This window comes from Macrobrachium rosenbergii, chromosome 12, assembly GCF_040412425.1.
Source record: "Macrobrachium rosenbergii isolate ZJJX-2024 chromosome 12, ASM4041242v1, whole genome shotgun sequence".
NCBI classification, from domain to species: Eukaryota; Metazoa; Arthropoda; class Malacostraca; order Decapoda; family Palaemonidae; genus Macrobrachium; species Macrobrachium rosenbergii.
In genome coordinates, this window is record NC_089752.1 from 115,582,237 (window position 1) to 115,601,052 (window position 18,816).

The 18,816-nt window shown below is 38.4% G+C and overlaps 1 long non-coding RNA gene across 1 annotated transcript in view; it reads left to right on the forward strand.

Moving 5' to 3' along the window:
• Positions 1-18,816, forward strand: part of LOC136843932 (uncharacterized) — a 48,926-nt gene that overhangs the window by 18,871 nt on the left and 11,239 nt on the right. The window contains exon 2 of the long non-coding RNA XR_010854743.1: positions 11,675-11,877. This is a non-coding gene — a long non-coding RNA (uncharacterized lncRNA). The remainder of the gene's footprint in view (positions 1-11,674; positions 11,878-18,816) is intronic.

Consider the following 18,816-nt stretch of genomic DNA (forward strand, 5'->3'; position numbering starts at 1 on the left):
TGTACATTGTGGGACAGTCTGGGCTGATGCCCTGTCATTTCTGGTGTCATTTGGTGGTTTTCTTAATAATATGTATATTAAAGGCGATTTTTTTCGTTAGAATTTTTTATATATAAGGGCATATAAATGTTTGAGAGAACCCGAAAGACTGTATTCAGTTAAATGTGCCATATTTTAAGATGTGCAGGCTTTGAAAACGGCATTAGGGTTATAGCCTAGGATACTTGAACTTATTGTTAAAGAAGTGTAACATAGTTTTCTAATTGGTTTTTATTTGATTTTGACATTATTTAAGGTTAATTTCCTTCAGGAATATTCGATTTACACATTACACGGCCCCTTGGGTCAGGTTAGGTGCCTAATAGCTGCCCTTTCCTTCATGGGGTACGGATGGAGAGGATGACAAAAAGGAAGGATACGTAGCAAAATGTTGTTCATAATTTACATTTAACTATTTTAAATTAGGTGCGAGAGGTCTAAGACGAGACCCCCTCCCCCCTTCTCCTGCCACAACCCTCTAACCAGGTGGGCTGTAGCTTCTTAGGTTAGGTTAGGATTTAACCCCATATCTCGCAGTAGAATTTACCGTACTTTGGGTAAGGTTAGGTATGGTTGGAGTGGTTTGTGGTCAGGGTGCAAATCCTCCATGGTCAAGGTAGATGCATATGGCACCATAGGTCAGGTTGGGTAAATTTACCATATTATGGACTATTCTCAAAACATAATTTCAACCAGTGATTCATAATTATCGTTAAAAAAACTTAGGGGCTTGTGCTGTGAGTTAACTGGTGGCAATGGATGTCAACTTTGTCAGGCATTACTCCTGAAACCATATTTTACTTTTGTACTGGATTTTAGGTTTGACAACTGTATTGATCAAACCCAAATATTTTGGTTTGATTTGTTAATTTAGGCCTGTATCTGACGTTACAGACTTCTTAGAAAAACGGTGTATTGCTGATAGATTCCATTTACTTTCCCAGCAACTCTACCCATATGTAAAGGTTAATTCAAATGAATTTAATGTTATTTGAGATGGGGGCGGGTAGCAAGTTCCTGAGATGTATGCTAGTATTGCACCAGCCCTGATTTTTCTTGCCATACCCCTAGGTTAGGTTAGATTAGGTTAGGTTAGATGGGTTCCTACTGAGTAATTTGGATGTGGGAAACATAATGAGATTATTTTCAAGAAAATTTTGAGAACAATGATTTTTAGCCTATGATGATTTGAATCCGAGAAGACTAAGACTTAAATTTAAGTTAAACACCTGTCCACTGGATATTTTATCAAGATGGGTGTGAAACTACCTTAAGAAGCCTGACCCATTAGCAAAATTTCAGTTATACTGTAGGAGGGTTTCCGTGGCCATTTCATTCGTTTCAATTAACCTGTTTCAGTTTCACATACGGGGATGTGTAAGAATAGTAATAAATTGTTTTCAAGATACAAAGAGAATCGAAGATAGAGAATGGAATCCATACAGGCTAGTAAGGTTTGTGTTATGAAAAAAATTGTGCTTAGCACAATGTAGCTAAGGATATTCAGATTTACAGTTTATTGTCATTATGGATAAATGCACTTTAAACAAAATTTTTTCAACTTATCCGGAAAGCTATGAACAGGCTACACCCAAATCATCTCCAATATATCATTAAAGGATAAAATAATTGCCATAATTATATTTAATTACCATAATTGTATCGTATAGGCCTATGTATGTTTTAAGCCGCGTTAGGTATGTAGATACAGCTGTGCAATTACAACGGTAAGACTTAGATATACTGCATTAAAAAAAAATACCTCTTTCAGATGTGAGAAACGTTATCGAAGGGAGCCATACAATAACTTTACTAATAAATAATTGTTTTATCCTTTATTATAGAAAATATACAATATTTTACAGTGTTAACAGTACCACAAGCAGAATTTTATCAACGGTGACTTAAATTTACCAAAAATTTACAATATAATTTTATCCTATCGTTCGGGTTGACATAAACAATTTTTAACGTGTACATTTTTTACAAATAATCTGTATATTTCAAATGTTCATATTTTTTTGCAGTTACCCACATAAGATTTTATCAGTATGTATCGGTCATTTTCACCTAACACAGACGAATGAACATGACAGTTTGATTATGGAAACTTTAGCGCTACATTTACAAACACATGAGATAGAACAGGAAATAGAACAACGCTTATTGTTCGTCACTTAATGGTAAGGGAATACAGGTTATCATTTCACATGGGAGGTGTTTGCGTTATCAGTACTAATCAGCTCTGTTCACCAAACACTAATGTGTTGGAGAGACCGTGTGTTGAATGATCGGCCTTTGGCCCAAACCTCGTATTCCATTCCCAATAATTAGAGTAATGATGATTAGATATTATTTAAGAAAAACTCCATTTGTATACTATTGAGCACAAAAAATAAAAAAAATTGGGAGGCCTGTCTTAAAATTTTGCTTATTTCTACGTTGGTTATGATTAACAGTTGGTGAGAATAACGAAAGGTAATAATATTCAACAAATAATTTAAAATAAATAAAAAAAACGCTTTAGAAAAGAAAGAAAAAGGCTTCACGAGTTTTTACAGTGAAGAAAAGTTTTACCCTTGGAAGGAGGACTCTGAAGGACACTGGATTTGGCATAGATCAGTGACGTAAGCTCAGTCTGTAGAATGCATTTATATGTGAGCACTACTGCATGATAATTAACTCTGACGCAAATTGTGATGAACAGAATTTCATTTCCTTTAACGTAACGTATGAGAAAGGAAAATCTTTAAAAACTGTCGTTTGATGTCGTATGAAATCATTTCACGAACTCGTTAGCATATATTGTTCTTGTTGAGAATGTTTAGTGTTTCAAGATATGCAATTTCCTCCCTTTTTGTATATCAGGATACAGTTTGGGAAATGTGTACTAATACTAAATGGCAGATTTCATTACCATTCTATACTGTATAATGCTTTATTTTAAGTGGAGGCCGGCTTGCATATGCGGTGTTGTCAATACGATTCAAATTTGCGTGTAATTGATAATCATACCGCTATAATTCAAACTTTTCGGCAACGGGGCTAAAAGTTTCTTTCCTTATAGCCAGCAAAGCTTATAGTAAACAGTGAGATACCTGCAAATCCCTTTAAATGAAGTGATAAAGGATTAGACCTTGTTTGTTCAAAGGGATTTTAATGTTTTTCGAAAACCAGGTACTTTTAAAATTAAGTTTAACGGTCGCTTGGGGATGTGCCCAGATAGCTAAATGGTGTTCTTGAGGAGGTATTCTGGTACCATTTTTGTTTTCCGTCCCAACTATGATACTTTATTGGACTCAAAAACTAATAGCATGTGCTCAGTATGCGCTTCTTGGTGTCTTAGAATAAACTTGGGTGTGGGAGAATTGTCAGTCCTAACATAGACTTGGGGCGCATTTGACAGTCTTAACACAGACCTGAGGTGTATTTGCCAATCTTGATATAAACTGGGGTATATTTGCTAGTCTTAACGTAGACGTGGGATGTATTTGTCAGTTTTAACAAAGACACGGGATGTATTTGTCCGTTAAGAAAGATTTGGTCTTGCAGTGCCAAAACGATATTCATTTTCCAATTCTTGAACGGTGCGTTTCAATCTGACATTTATCGTTCTATATGCAGTGGTTAAATATAAGCCACACCCCTCTCACATGTATTTTCACGCTTATTTTCATAATTGAAAATCATATTTAACGCTAGAGGATAGCAATGAATTGTTCGTAGAGACAGTTATCACAATGTTAGCTGCTGCTAAGGTTTTGTTTACATAATGTTGAAATGGTGTACTATTGATATAAACAGTGTGTTGGTACCTGTACTGTTCTGAGTTAAAAGCAATGTTGGATCCTGTTGGGGTCAGCTGCCGTAAGTTTAATTTAAAAATGGAAATTCAGTGGCTTGACGTCATGAGTTTCAGCGTGGTAGTCGTCTCCTAAAAAGTGTCAGCAGCCTTGTGCTGGCGAAGTGACCGAAGACGTACTGGCAAACAAAATTGTTTTATTGTTTCTTCTCCAAAATAGAAGTAAATTGATTCTAATGATGTTATGGGTGTTGATTACCTCGATTTTTTTTCAGACTGTAGTGATACATGAAAGCACCATGTTTTTATCTCACTCTCATTGTCCTTGTTTCTCATTCTTTTGCTTGCATATTTTTTTACTCTCTTTTCTGTAATAGAGATAAAAGGAGAGGGAGAGAAACTCACTCTCTCTCTCTCTCTCTCTCTCTCTCTCTCTCTCTCTCTCTCTCTCTCTCTCTTCTCTCTCTCTTTGGACGATGGATCTAAAAAGTCCATGGCATTCTTGTCTCATTTCAGAGTTGAATTATCAGAACGTTTCGTTCGAGTTCGACCATTTCTGGCAGTATAGCCCCTCCGCTATCATTAGTGAACATTACCAGCACTAACACTCGGTGATAGATCCTTTCCATATGATACGGGTCCCAGGTCATACAATACCTCTGCGTTCCCATACTAGATATTAAAATGCGTATGCAACGGACTCCACCCCCATCCACAATGGTTGTTACACAATACAGTTGTAGAGTAGTGTCAGAGTACGGCGTTGAACAGTCTTTTCGCAGCCAAATGTTGGGTCATTCATTTTGCCACGAAAAATGTAGTGCATTTATCGTCATCAGCAACTTTTCTGTAAACCTGTCGACCATTGCTCTATAGATATCGGTTTGTGGGCTTAGGCCTAAAGCTTGGGCAGGATGCACCTTGTTTATGAGCCTATGTATTTTAGCTGAGAAGGGACCGGGCCTGGGACGTTTGAAGAATTTTAATTTTTAGGATATCCACTGTACGGAATGCTGTATACTGTTACAATATCTTACCATATATTTGATTTTAGTTCTTTGCTTGAAGACACTTTCAGGCACACTTGTTATTTATATATTTTTATTAATTTAGATTTATTTTTTAATTTCATATTTGCATTTGCTTAGTTTACTTTTTACTCACCCCTTTTGGCTGTTCTTTGTAGTTGATTGATAACATTTCCAATTTATTTTATTGTTACAAATTATATATGTATATTTAGATAATTTAAACTGATACGATTCCATATTTCTACCCAGTTGTTCCTTCTCCTTTCCTGTTCAAGAGTAGCTTTGCAAATGAGGCCAGGTGCGACGAAATTCTTCTGTAGACGTTTGTTCGTATCCTCATTTTGAATGACTAATAAACCATTACAGCACGGGACAGCTACAGAAATAAAAATCACTGTTATAATAATGCTGTGACAAAAATAATTGAAATTAGAGACTTGTTCTTTTTGGCTTATAATCCCTAATCAGTGGGACAGTCTGTAATGAAGTTAACTTAGAACTTACTTCTAAGGTCATTTGGGCATAAAATATGAAACAAGGAGTTTACAATCATGTCTTTGCTGGGGCTGTCGTAAAGCAGTTAGTTATTTTGTGGATTGTAACGGCAACTGGACCCCCCTGAGAGAGAATCCATGGGAAGGAACTACAATGTAGTTCCTACACGCAGTTCAGGAACTCAGATTAGCAGTGTGATGTTAGAGCTGGGATTTTGCCTAAAAATTAACCGTCGATGAGTTTGGTATAAGTTTGAGATGAAATCCTACTTTTATGTCTAGTAAAACTAACCAAGCTAAACTCACCATCCACGAGTTTCGTGAACAAAATGAACAAAAAAGTAAAGTCAGTGTTTTCAGTAGCATAATATTCATATAGACAAGTCACAAAATTTGTTCAAGCGTCGGATTTGGGTGTATTTACGTAACATTTAAACTCGTAAGCCGTTTATACCAAAACAAATGTTCTTTAGGTTCTGCTAACAAGTTTGCTTTCGTCATATTCCATACGATATCTACCTGCATGTAACCCGTGCTTTTAGGGAACCAGGGTTTAATCTTGGCATAAAAAACTCCATAACACACTGAGGCCTTAGGAATTAAAATGGACCTCTACAAGTAAACTGACCATAGTCTGTGATGGCTCGTGTATATTTTTGCTCACAAGTGCTTGAATTTTTGGTGCCCATAATCCGCAAAGCTTTTCATCGCTAAGTATACTGAGAAGTATTGTTACATATTAGTATTTTCAGTGCCATTTTGATATCCTCCTGTAATGGCAAAGGGGAAGAAGAAATAACGAATAATTTTCTCTTATCCCTGTGATTTCAAGCCTCAGTAAGACCAGTGCTACCCACACCGGACTCTAGTGTGTTACAGTGTAAGTGATGCTTCATCTAATTAGTTAGCTACATTAGCCTTGTGCTGTACCTTCCTCCTTTATCTTCGCTTTGTTTAAACGCGAAACTGGCATCCTCTGATTTCAGAATGAAGCCATGGGAGTTAAAATAACCGAATAGTCAGAATAAGTAACCTTTAATTTGTTCTATCAGCACGTTTAAATGACTTCAGGTATTTTTTAAAGATTTCTCTAGATCAAGCTGAATTTCAGTTTAATGTTACCGTAGTACTAACATTTCGTTTTGTTACTTAAAAAGATTAAATGATTTTTAATGCGGAGTGATGACAATCAACTGGCATTTTGTTGAATTAAAGATGATGACTGTCATGATGCGCCTTTAGCTAATGTGTGCCTTTTAACAAATTCGCGTTGTCGGTTATTTTACAACGATGCCAGAACGATGGAATTGATGTATTATATTGAACTTGAAGTATTCACAACTACAGAACCAGTTGTGGAAGCTATGAGGAACGAACTAGTCTCGATTGTGAAGCCGTGGGAAACTGCCCATATACTCGTCACCCTCACCTATAACTGGTCGTGTCTTGACAAGCGTAATCGAGCTTAATTCATCGAAATTCCCACTGGAGGAGTGTTTAATAGTTCTAAAAAGCTCTCGAGTCCTCTCGTGAAAACTAGTACACATTTATCGACGATATTTAAAATGGTATGTGGCAACTGCATCCACTTTTTTTTTAATCCCCAAAACTGATTTAACGAAAGCTCAGTTGAGAAGTAGTTATAAAATTACACTCGGTCGAGTCATCTTGAAGTTAAGTCTGTTATTAAATCCTGTAGATTACTGACTAGCAACACTCGGTGTGGAATTGTTTTTCATTGCGCGTGGGAAGGCTAGAGTTGCTCACCACTTTTTTTTTATTCCCAAGAAGAAGAAAGATCCTGATTTTATTCCTATTGAATGCATAAACATTTATTTCAAGTTGCTCAGATCACTCCTTAACTTTTATGAGAATGATTTTAAAACTTATACTACACAGGATTTGTTAACTTAATATTCTAATACATTTAAGTACTTCAGAGGTATTTTATCTGTTACGAATGATAATGCCATTTTTCCTTAAGCCCCTAAGCCTTTAAAAAAGAGAAGATTGCATTTTGATTTATTGGCAGAGCGGCATGGTCTCACTGAAGAACTGAATTTGGTTGTACATGTTCTTTAAGATCCGGGAAACCGTCAAATTAAAGAAAGTGGCCATTCATTGTGGCATCACATCTGAACTCAGTTTGCTTCTTATCCCAGAGGCGGTTTTCATGATGAAGGTCAAGTTAGTATTGTGGTTTTAAAGCAGAGAGCAGTACACAAAACTTTGGTCATGATAAAGCATTCTTATTACTTGCTTCTGATGCTGTTCTTTGAAAAGTGTCCTCCTTCCACCAGCTGTGATACTGATATTTTGAGTCTATTGCAAAATTTGACTCGTGAGTTTCTTTTTTGTAAAGATGTTTTTGGGCTTTGGTGTCACAGTGCTAGTTCTACCGGGTCATTAAAATTTTGAATGCTGTCAGTATGGTAGTTTTTAATACTGGAGTACTTGGGGGAGAATGAGGGCACTGGTTGTTTAGCAGTGACGAAGCTTTTGGAATAGTTATTGTGGTTGGTTGTGATGGAGAGGATGAAGTTTGATTTTTTGAGATAGGAACTTTATTTTTACAGTAGACTGGTTTTAGTTCCGATACACTGCAGTAGAAAGAGTAATTTAACGACATCTTACGCCATTGTAAATGGAATGAACAAACATAGTCTTTCTGAAGGCTAAATAAAAGTGATACAGTGGAAATGGACCTCTGCCACAAAAGAGCACCAGTAAAATCTTTAGGTATTACATGGAGTCCAATGTGTTCCTTGATGCTTCTTTGCATTAGGCGTTCAGAAATTACGTAGCACCTTTTTTTTTTGGTAATTTTTAAGCCTCCCCCTTTCGCCCTTGTCACGCCTCATAACACATGTCCAAACCCCACACCCTAGAAAATTATGTAACATCAGCTAGTATCCCCCAGAATTAGTATGTTTCCTTTTTTTAATGCATTAATATATTAAAATCTAGCCTAATACCTGGGAATTATTACTTTTAGGTTTTTCTTAATACTTTCTCAATATCACTGAAATATAATAAAAGTCTATTGCAGACTCTTTACTCTCTCTCGTTTGTCCTTCTACGTATACATCTTTTCAAAAGAAAAAGGAAAAAATCTGAAAATGTTATGTAACGTAAGGGTGCAACCCCCTCCCCAATAGTGACGCTAGAAACTCTCCCCCCCTCCCCAAGGCGTTATGTTTAAGTAATTTTTGAACGGTCCCTAGTTAGGGAGAAGATTGACAGGTGGCAACACCATAACAATGGATGTTTTAAATGTCCTTCAGTGTATGGGAACGAAATATAAATTATTTAGTGACAGAATAGTGAGACCATAAGGCCTTGAGGAAGCATTGCCATTTTTATCGAAGCTTTGCGATTTTTATCGAACATAAAATTGTATAAAGTAGCAGAGTTGAGTACTTCACTTGTAAGCCTTGCAGTACTTTAGTAGAGCGGCACTATTAGATAAAAGCTGGTTCAACTGAGAAACTTTTAGACTAATTACTGGCTAGACATCATTATTTTCCTAATTTCAATGTATGTATTTAGAGTATTCTATTGGCTATCATTTGACCAATTAGGAAAGGTGTCTCTCTGATTATCAGAGTTTGTACCTTTCTCAGAACTTTGCATACAATGTCTAGAACATATTCCAGTAAACACACTTTTTTTTTTGGATATCACCATGTTTTTGCATTTTTTAATTTCATGTGGTCTTAATATACCAGATAATCTGAGGGATGTGCCCTTGGAGGACCTCGTCCTAATATAGAGGTTGTCTTACCCCCATTGATCTATATTCATCCATTCACATACTCATGATTACAATACATATATGACTGGAAGTCTCGTTCTGATTACAAGTTTATTCTCTTTTCTAGTTTTGCCTATTTGCATTATTTGTCAGGCTTCTGTCCACACTCAGGCATCCGAGTGACTGTATTTTGTTCTTATTCCGACAGGAATGCAAACCACGACCTTTTTATACAGAAATATGTTTCAGCATGAGCTTGAAACTGGTAAAAAAAAAAAAAATGAAAAAACTTGGTAACAAGGTAGTTAATCAGGTAGCTAGCAGGTGGGGAATGGGGTAGGAGTTGGCTGGTGGTATCTCACTCACCAACAGTCTCCACTTTTCTTTAAGCGACATAGGTGGTGTAGGTGTTGCTGTGCTCCTCACCTGCCAACTTGAATGCTTGTGGATGAGTATTTAATCACTGAATTGTCATTTGGTATGTTTTTCCATTTTATATATTTTTTTGTTTGGTAAATTTATACATTTCTGCAATGATGCCCCAGACCCTTTTAGTTCTTAACCCTACCTTCCATTCCTCTTCCCTCTATAAGTGCTACTCCCCAGAGGCTGGAAATCAATCTTCCGAGAAATGCCATTTCAGTCCCAACCAAATATTTGTTCGATAATGTCTCTCAGAAACCAAATGAGCGAAAGAGAAAGCAGTTGTTATTACCTGATAATGACCTCTCTCCCGAGGGTGTAGCAGCTTCTGATGGAGACTCCCAACCAGCAGCTATCGTCCTCGGGTGACTCTAATGATGAGTACCGCTCCTGGTCATCCTAGGAAGACGTTATCCATGAAGTGTCTGAGGAAGACCTGCCCTACCCTTAACTTCCTGGGTGGTCCTTCTCAGGCAGTTCTGCTGAGGAGAAGAGGGACTTAACACCAGATCTCTTTGGTGACGTCCAGGATGTCTGCTGTGTTTGCTGCTTCTAGGACCCTTAAGGAAGGGATCTTCCTTTAGCAGTGGTTCTGGTAATTCTAAGCCGGCTGTCCGCGGTTGTAACTAAACTGTAATTGACCTTTGAAGACTACACGACTTGAATTACCTAACACGGGGTAGGTCTAAGCGGCATTCGCGCCAAGCCCCCGACCTCCATAGCTAATACGGCAAAATTGTAACCAGTAAACACCTCTAGGGTACGTTATGTTGGTATTTTTAGGGGTGTTTACTGGTTACAATTTTGCCGTATTAGCTATGGAGGGGTGGGACTTGCCGCGGAATGCTGGCTTAGACCTACCCTGCGTCAGGCAATTCAAGCCGCGTAGTCTTCAAAGGTCAATAACAGCTTAGTTACAGCCGGCCGACAAAATATTACTTTAAATTCTTGTAAAGCAAGTAAAATAACATAGGAAAACGTCAATTGCCATAGTCTAGCTCACCGCGGACAGCCGGCTTAGAATTACCGTGGTTCTCTCTGGTAGTGGATCCTCTGATCAGTAAGTCTTTCTCTAAGTCAAGAGAGTGCCTTAGTGGCCAGAATTTTGGCAAGTCTTCTTTGACTGAAGATTGGGTAATTCTATACATTAGCTCCACGCCTGTTTTTACCTTTTAAACTGGTTTTTTTTCTACACTTTTAGGGGTTCTGATGCTGGCGGTGCATCTGTTTGTTGTCGACCAAATGGAATGTCCCTTCGCCGTGTTTAGTACTGGCCCGGGAGCGGGGGGGTGGGCGGTGCGTGTGTTGGGTACCCATACGTTAACAAGTTATTTTACTTGCTGGATGGGATATGAACTGTTCGAAACAGACGTACCGTGCTCTGTCTTGTGAAGGTCACGTATGGAAACACCTTGTTGGATGGACTTCACGGGTTAATTACAGGTTAATTAGGCTCGAGCGCCAAAAATGAAAGGTAAATTCATAATTAGCAACCAAAAAACTGTAGAAAAAGTCAAGTTACAGCGCCGTCGGCTGCGCGGAGCTACTGCAGTATATAGTTCTACCGAAGAGAGAATGGTTTGTGCCCATGAGGATCTGATGTGAATGGGGGATACCACTCCTGAACCCCATTAGGCTGGATGACCACAAATTGATCTAGTTCCTGGAGATTATTACTCGTTTAGTAGTGAAATAACCTGGCTGGGGCAATCATGGCTGCTTATGGGAGATAGCCTTCTCGTACAGGCCTGTCATGTCACACTCTCGGTATGTTTTGGGAACAATTTTTTTTTTTTTCCATCATAATTGTACTTTTTAATAGTGAACATTTGCATTGCTCATCTGTTAGCCTGCTCATTTGATATATGATGAGAGATTTCAGTGCAGTCGTCTTTCCAGCATTATTTTCAAGAAAACATTATCACATACTTCATTTTACCTAGGACCTTACATCCATTTATCAAATTGATTTCCAAAAAAATGTTCATCCATATTTTTTATTCCGTTAATTAGTTTTGAACTGTTGACACACTAAACAGTGTACTGTATCCCCTCTGTAATTTTGTCTACCTTATTAACAGCCCTTCTTAACTATAGGCACTGTCTAATTTGTTTCCTTTCCCAAAATCAGGAGGGCCTGTGTGTTGGATAGCTGCCTGAGTATTGTAGATGCTACTCCTGGTGAACCCCCATCCTTCCACACATGCACATGCACAGTATGGTAACAGCTGGATTTTCTCCTTGCGACACCTGAAAGACTAGTTATGAGGCCCTTTATGATGCTGGGCTTTAAGTAAGGTAAACACCCTCAACATAACACCTCAGAGGAATAAGGTAAGATTACTGACTTATTGTAGGCTTCCCTAAGTTGGGATGAATTAAGGAGAGTTGGATTTTGATGTAACATATCTCTGGAAGTATGGTTTTGTAGGTGTTTATTAGATTTTGATGTTGGTAGTGGGTTTACTCCCCTGTTCAGGTAAGAAAGACTAGTGTATTCATGCTGTTTTGAATGATTTTGGTACTGATTTTTTGCTAGTGCAGTTTTTGTAGTTAAGTAGAGTCTCCTTATCTCAAGACTATGAATCTCCCCTTAAAAAAAATAAAAATCAATATCGAGTTTTGTTCCGAACACATGGAAATACCCTATATACAACTATGTATATAGTATTTGGAAGTTTCTGCAGTCCCTGTCTTTTTGTAAAGACTTATATATTTAGACAGTACTTTGTGTCAAAATTTCCGCAGTTACTTTAGCCAAGTAACTTACAGATAGAAAACACACCACTGTCAGGGTCACTTTCTCCTATCCTGATAGAAGCTCTCAATGGCATGTATCAACTCGACAATTGTTCTTACACAAATACAAACCTTCATTCTTTACTAGGATTTAGCTTGTGAATGCGAGATGGAATAGCCGTTTAACTTTCCAACAAGGTCGTTAACTGTCAAGAGGTAGGGGAATTTTACCCACCTGTCGCTATGCACTCCACTTTGCTTCCGGTCACCATCGTGCACAGATATCTCTGTGGACTCTCTGGCTGACTTGCCACTTGCTTTCTTACATGCTTGCTCGTTCTTCGATGATATTATTGTATGGTTGTTGAGTTCTATTTGAAATAAAATGTGTGAAACCCCTCAATCAACTAAGCCATTCACCTCAGAGAGGAAGCCTCAGGTTTCAGGTGCTGTTTAGGGAAGGACAGACCTTGTAATAGGTTCCTCTCCTCCATCAAGGTAGACCCACATATTCTCTGCACCTCCTGCAGGAGGATTGAGTGTAACCAATCAGGCCCTTGCTCGGAGTGCCCTGTTTGGCCATTTGAGCAGTGGATGAAGTTTTTCCAGGAAGAAGAGAAGAGAAGAAAGTCTCTCTGTATGCCATTCTTTGTTGCTAGTATTCCATGTGTCATTTCTGAATTTCAGGGTTCTTGAAGCCATGTGCATGCATGCTGAGGACTTTTTCAACTAGTATTCCATGTGTTATTTTCAATTTAAAGGTTCATTTTTATCATTTATATAGCTGAAAGCCTTTATCATTGGCACTCTTTGTTGCTAGTTCTCAGTGTGCCACTTTTGAATTTAAAAGTTCTTACAGCCATGTGCCTCCTTGCTGAGGATTTGTTTTTACTAGTATTCCATGTGATATTTTTGAATGTCATTGTTTGTTTCTATCATTTGTATAGCTGGAAGCCTATGCCATAACTGCTTGTGAAGTTTGGTGTAGTTGAAAGGCCAAATACCAATTTTAGAGGCTGAAATTGTTGAAAATGAAAAAAATTTGCCAAAAAGGGGATTATTTATGCCAATGGATAGACCTGCATGCCAAATTTGGTGCAGCTCACTTGCCAAATACCAATTTTACAGGCTGAAATTGCTGAAAATGAAAAAATTTGCCAAAAATAAGAGAATGGTCCAATAGGGGATTTTCGGTGCTCATGGCACTTCTGCCAATATCATGACTCTGTGTCAAGTTGATGCAGCTGAGTTGCCTAATACTGATTTTAGAGGCAAAAAAGGTGTTGGGAGGATGCAGGGTAATTTTATAAGGGGTGATTAGACCTAATCACAGAACCCTAAAAGTGCAAAATTTTCCCTGGAGAGTTGGATCAGCCTAAAATTGGAATATTTTTTCAGTGTGCTAGGCTTTTTTTGTAATGACCCATTATATTTTTCTCCTTCCCTCTCTTTCTCTTCCTTGTCCTTCCTCCACCCTTCCTCTTGCACTGTCTGCCTTTGTGCTCTTTCTCTCTTGGAAAACTAGGGTTCCTGGGCTCCACAATTTAGAGCCCACGAAGAGGCCCCATTACCGCTCCATTACCGAAGATTTCTGGAACTGCTGGAAGATGTCATTCAAAGTCAGACTGATTTCCTATTGCTTAGAAAAAGGAGAGGTGATCCATGCTTGGCTGTGGAGCCTTACAGTTGTCCCTAGAGCGGGGAGGAAACAGTGTTGCTAGTATTTCTTGTGTCTTTATTTTTATCATTTATATAGCTAGAAGCCTCCATGTAGGAGACTCTTGGTTGTTGAGTGTTGCATATGTTATTTTTAAATTTCAAGATTCCTGTCTATCGTTCATATAGCAGAGAGCCTGCATTTCAGTGGAGTCTTAAATGGTGGGTATTCAGTGTATTAGTTTTGAAATTCAAGTTTCCCCTCTATCCCCTCTATCATTCATATAAGTGTGTGCCTCCATGCTGAGGGCTTTTTTTATTTTTTACCAGTATTCCATATGTCATTTTTGAAGTTCAAGGTGCATTTTTACCATTTATATAGCTGGGAGCCTTTATCGTTAGCACTTTGTTGCTAGTACTCCAAGTGACATTTTTTAATATCAAGGTTCCTGTGGCCATATGCCTTCATGTTAGTATTCCATGTGTCATTTTTGTAGTTCAGGGTTCTTTTCTGTCATTTATATAGCTGGGAGCCATTACGCATGGCACTCTTTGTTGCCAGTATTCCAAGTGCCATTTCTGAATCTCAAGGTTCATGTAGCTGTGTGCCCCCATGCTGAGGATTCTTTTTTTTACTAGTATTCCATGTAACATTTTTTAATTTTAAGGATAATTCTGTCATTTATATAGCAGACAATTCCTGTTGCTTCAGCAGAGTCATCACTTGAGTTGAACTTTCTTGTGTCTTTAGATTTGTTGAAGAGCGAGACGGATACTTTGTCTTCACTGTGACGTCTTGTGAGAACCTTTTACCTTCTCCCATCCAACAGTCTCCCTCCCACCCATGTGGTGCTTCCCACTGGCATTCCTATGATGTCATTGCTGACAGTTCCAGCCAATAAGCAGATTTACTCTTTTCTTACATCTTGGTTCTTCCTCTAGACTTTGATTTCAACCCAGATTCAGATAATTCCCCTTCATTTTATTAAGCTTAAGCCATTCGTAGTTCGCTTTGCTCTGCTCTACCACTCTTCTTTTGGGCAAAGATGGATCTGTTGATTTGCGCTCTTTTGTATGCTTCTACCTTAGCTCCTGTTAAAACAAGTAAGAAGTTAAAGCTCTCTGATTCTGTTAAGGCATGTTTTGAGGCAATCTCAAAAGTGTACCTTTTAAAGCTGGTTCTTAAAATGATGTGGCTTCAGTTTCCAGTTTTATGAAGCTGCTTAGAGCTACCTGTAATGACACAAATTCAGTATCAGATTTTCAGCCTCCTTCAGTTCAGAACTTTTTTTTTCAAATTGCTTGCCCTATAGAAGCGAAGAACTTTCAGATCAGTATGGCACTTTGGCCAATAGGGAGGTGGAAGCACTGGTATTGCCCGTCGTTCATAGCACAGTTGGTCGTTTAGTGCTCCAGGTAAAAAAAATAAATAAATAATGAAGGGGCAGCGGGTCTTCAAGGCGCATGTATTAACCTTACCTCTTAGACCTATTTCCAGTGCTTAGGAAGGAATGCCTTATCATTTTTTACAACTCGGTTCTAAAGTAATGGGGACAGTTGTTTGTTTGTATCTTATAAAGTGGCCCCAGCTCAATGGTTAAGTCACTACCCTACTTATGAACGAGTTATATTCCGGACGGCCATTTGTATCTTGAATTATTCGTAAGTTGGTTTTTAATATGTAGTGCACAATTTTTGTTCATGTTTACTTCACGAGCTAACTCAGGAGTCATAGATTATACTATTTTCACCCACATTTGTCTAATAGTTCTTCAGAGGTCAAGCTTGTACCTGTGACTGGTGCTTGCTTTCATACTCTTCCGTCTTCAAGTTGTACTGCCATCTTAAATGTTACAGTGAAGAGGTCTGCTTCTTTAGAAGTAAACATTCCAGAGATCTTCAGGGGCTTCGCTGATGACGTCTTCAAAGAAATGCTGTGCCGTGACTGACGGCTATTCTTCAGATTTCATGCCGCTATACATTCTGTGAAGCATCAAATGTCTGTGCTGCAACAAGTATTAAGCTTGGAATTGGTATTGGATTTACTTTATTTCCAGGATCAATATTTAAGCATTTTGCCTTTCACTCTGCTTGTCATGATCAACATTGCCAATCTCCTTCTTCGAGAATAAGAGAACATACAGGAATGAAAACCCCTTAGTTCTCCTTGTAATAAGTTTAGGGTTGAGCTAGACCAATTACTTGTTGATTCTTGGTGCAAACCTTTGTTAAAAGGGTAAAAGGTCAGGATGCCCCTGCTTATTGTGCTACAGATTCATTGGCAGTGTAGCCATGATTACCCTTATCACTGAGGTAGCCATATGAGAAAATTAGGACAGTCCCTAGCAACCAAGGGTCTCCTACAACCCCTGAAGGGATCTCCTGATTGAGCCACTCATTAAATTGGGAATTTTTGCTGCTGCCAAGTGTAATAGATCCTCACAGAAATCCATGTCTTTGACAACCATAATGATAACAGCTACTCTATAAGGCAAGACCAGCATGCTAGTATATAGAATGGAATACAGAATTCAGGCCAAAGGCCAGGTGCTGGGACCTCGGAGGTCATTCAGTGCTGAAAGGGAAATTGACAGGAAGAAGGTTTGAAAGGTGTAACAGAAGGAAAACCATGCAGTTGCACTATTAAGCAGTTGTTAAAGAGGATGGAATGTCAGATTGAAGAAAGACAGTAAGAATGTAGGTACAGTAAAAGGAACGAAAGAAGTTGCTGCTAGGAGCTGAAGACCCATGGTGCTACCTTCAGTTAGACACTTTATAGACATATGAAATCTTTGGACTCAAGGGAGAGCCCAAACTGAGGTTTCTGTTTACAAGCAAGTGTATGTTAAGTGAGAAAACTGGTTTTTCTTTTAAGGATTTTTTACTTGTTTCCTGCCACTGAAACAATAGAAATCTTGTCAGATGAGAGGATTAGACTGAGGGGTTTAGAGAAATAGCTGTCTGCTCCCCAACTCCTTACTCTGCTAGAGTTCAAGAAGAAGTTGTATTAAAAGATGAACTACTTAATGGAGGCTCATCAACCTTCTAGGGGATCTGAGGCTTTGGCCTTGGCAAATGATCCATCATTATTAATACCATGCCTTTCAGTCACCTTTGCCCTTCTAGATACTATGGAGAGATTTATGAAAAAACGACAAGATTGGGTTATTGGGGCTACCCATTCTCTCTTGGCAGAAGACCACACATCTTTGTGTATAACAGAAGGCCAGATGCTTGGTAATGTGTCTGGGTAGAGCCTGTTATCTACCTTTTAGTAATGGCTTCATACATTTTATCCCATAGTCTAAGACACATGATGCTCTGATAAGAAATTATTCCCACCTTTTATCTTTGACAGTTGTCACCAGTAGCAGATGTTATAGATCCTCACTTGTTTCTTCACAGTTCATTAGTAAGTTTTTTAAAAGAAACTTTGCCACCACAGAAGTAGCATTGAAAAACTTGAGAAATGTCTCACTTTCTTGTCAACAAATTTCCAGTGTCTAGGTAGAGGAGATTTTGATTTGATTATTCTTCCAGAGAAAAGAACTAAGTATGCACAACAGCTAGTTTATTGTATTTACAAAACTTTCCAGGGCACCAACCTCCAGAAAGCCATATTTGTCCTTTGGGACAAGTGATGATAAAAAAAAGGTCAAGCACAAATCTTCCAGACAGGACAGGCAAAGGAAGTGAGAAAGATGACCCTTGGATTGATGAAGCTCTAGTGGGAACTTGTTCATACTTTCATATTTCAATACATCTGGCCTCAAGAAGCTTTCATCTACACTTTCTTTTGGAAGAGCAAGGTCCACCAGTTTTGTTCCATGTGTTTCAGTGTCACAGCACATAAGTATTTATGAGGATCATGCTGCTAGTTGCTGCTTGTGTACATCATCTAGAAAAGGATTTTCAGATGCCTGAACTGCTGGGTTATTTTGGCCAAGTCAGCGGAGGAATTACCTTGGGAAGCTGATTCACTTATGAGAATCACTGAGGCATAATTATCAACTACGAGAAGTCAGATCTGGTAACAGCAAGAAATGTAAATAACCTGAAAAGGCAGTAGATAAAACAAAAGCCATAGTCAGGCTAACAACAGAAATATTGAGGAGACTAGCTCTTTAATAAAAGTTGTCAGTTTCCAGTGCCTTATGCAGAAACATATTTTCATGTAACTAGTTCAGGATAAGAACTCTCCAACTTAAACTATCCAATGATGATCTCTGTTAGTATTGTCCGACTCATAAACAGTCCCTATTAAGAGATGAAATCAAAAAGGACTTTTATAGAAAATCAAAAAGGACCTTTGGTGGCAAGACAGATAATGTAGCACTGGGAGCTCCGGAAGTAAATTAATCAGATGCTTAAAAACGAGTGCTACCTGGCCACAAGAAGACAGACGAAAGAATATCTGCTTCTTAGAATTAAAGGCGGTCCTCCTGGCTCTCTGGGTTTTGCAAGTCAGTCAAGGCAGGACAGTGGGAATCATGATGGATAAGATGAAGGCAGTTGCTTACCTAGGCAATCAAAGAAAAACAAAGTTATAATCTTTTTTGCCTGGCAATATCTGTCTTTTGCTGAGCAAAGACAACTTTCTTGTAACTTGAAGATTTGGGCCTGGGAAAAAGTGGCAGATTTCCTAGGTGGAAAGATCAGATTCTTCCATGAGAACATTCATTACATTCCTAATTGTGCTATACTCTATGATGGTTATTGGGAACTTAACTAGTTGACCTGTTTGCCTCAAACCTTAACATCAGAATCCTAAGTTTACTGTTCAGCCCATCAAGATCTACCAGCATGGAGAGTAGACATCTCATTGCACATGTACTTAGAACAAATTGGAGACATAACAATTTCACTGCTTGGCCTAAT